Here is a 2,055-nt window from a genome sequence, read left to right as displayed (position 1 = left end):
CAGGTTTACACTTTGCACAGCTTGGCTGTGTCTCCGCTGTTGCTACCCGTGTTACTGTGGCTGTAACGACTAGTTATACTTGTGCTAGCTCTGAGAGCCGGCACAAGTATATGTGCACAAGCAGGGAATCTCACTCCTAGCTGGAATTGTGGAGATAGCCTTCAAGAGAGACTGAAGGAATGAAAGAAGTAGGAGGAGAACCAGGAATGGATGGAGTTCGAAAAGCCCAGGAAAGACACAATGTTGAATAATTTACCAGCTGCTAAGTTTATCATTTGCATAGTGATGCAATTCTGCATAAGGAAGCAAAATTAAATCGCCATTCGTTGCTGTTGTGCATATGTTTGTTTTAAAGCTAAGTATGCTAACATTATTAATGCTGCCCAGCAGTGGTAAATCATTTCATTTTCCGATGGCAGATTTAAAAAGCAAACTTTATATACATCTGTTGTTAAAGCTCAATTATGATCCACAACATGTTTTATATGATAGTTATGGGATTCTCCTGTGTAAAGTCTGAGGGTCATATCCTTAGCTGGTGTAAATTATCTCCACTGAGGAGCACTGACACCAGCTGAGCATCTTGCTCTGAAAACTGTTAGTGGCTTAATATTTGCCAATGTTCTATGGTGACAGGATGAAACCACTAAATGTATTTTGCTTGTGACCTATAACTCTTTAGAACACTACACCCTCACCCCCCTCCACACTACAATACTGAATCACATGCATCCTTGTGGTAAATTAATTTGAGCCAGTGGTGAATTTAGTCCCTTGGAACAAATTCAGTTCTCATTCACACCCATTGAACCCCATTTATTAATGGCAGATTTTGGCCCGTGAAAAGCATTCAATAAATCAAGCACCTTTGGACTAGTTAAAAAAAAACCCTTATTTTTTAAAAGTTAAAAAGAAACATGGCTGGGGGTGGGGGTGGGCAGTTAACTTTTATTGCTAATGAATAACGCTGTTAGATATCACTAATGAGTGCCTCATTCCTATGGTGTTTGTTGTGATAGTTTGAACTGACTCCATTTAGAGAACATTGTTCAGGTAACACTCGTACAAAGTAGAGAACACTGGATCATTGAATGAAAGGGTGCAATGGAGAACCCTAAAATATATTATCCAGGGAGGAGAATAACTGAAGGCAATAAAAAATGTTCCCTTTGGAAGTCATGCTTTTTCATTCTGACCAAGAAACATGAGAACTTTTATTATACAAAACTGAGCTTTTTTGTGAACTTTTCCTTTAGGCTTGCCAGTGGTAGATGATTTAATTTTTTCCAGATATGCACTTGGTTTAATACACATTTCTTTCATGTGCAGCAGAATAGGATAAATGGGCATTGGTCCTGAAATGTTTATTCCTTTTTACAACTCCTTAAGACTGAATTCAATAGAATTGCAACACATTTTTGGCACTCTATTCTTGCACTAAATTTTGTGGCATGTGATTGTAAAAGCACCTTATTTCAAATCATAATGCATTTGTTCTATATCCTTACACTTTCCCTTTGTTTTAATAGACAGTCATGTGCACTTGAATTCAAAATGCTGTTTCAAAGAGACTTGTTTGAATAACAAACCCTCCACCCCTAGCTCAAGTTTTTAGACACAGCTGTTACTATTGCAAACACAGAAGCTTTGATGTGCCCTATTCTCATTTCATTTCTGTTGGATTCTTTCCGGAGTAGCTTGTAGCATTGATTGTGGCTAAAAGCTTCATTATTCTGTGAGTAAAACCAGTTCAAATGGGGCGGGGGGGAGGGGGAGGGGAAGTGCCTTTGTTTCATAATAGTTTGTATTCACTATTATGCCACTTCCCTCATCCCTCTGGCTTTTCAACTCCCTTTTTGCTGGATTTCCTCCAGTGCTGTTAGGAGAGATACTACAGTTCTGGTTGAAGAAGAATGCTAATTCTAACCCTTTGTTTTCAGAAACACATTTTCAACCAGTGTTAAAACTATCTTTTTACAATGACATATTTTATGTTTGCTTTTGTTCCCTTTTATTGAAGGTGCTCCTTTTAAATGTTGAGATCTTGGGAACATT

This window comes from Eretmochelys imbricata, chromosome 1, assembly GCF_965152235.1.
Source record: "Eretmochelys imbricata isolate rEreImb1 chromosome 1, rEreImb1.hap1, whole genome shotgun sequence".
Classification (NCBI taxonomy): domain Eukaryota; kingdom Metazoa; phylum Chordata; order Testudines; family Cheloniidae; genus Eretmochelys; species Eretmochelys imbricata.
The sequence above is the reverse complement of the archived record's forward strand: the minus strand, read 5'-3'. Positions refer to the sequence as shown.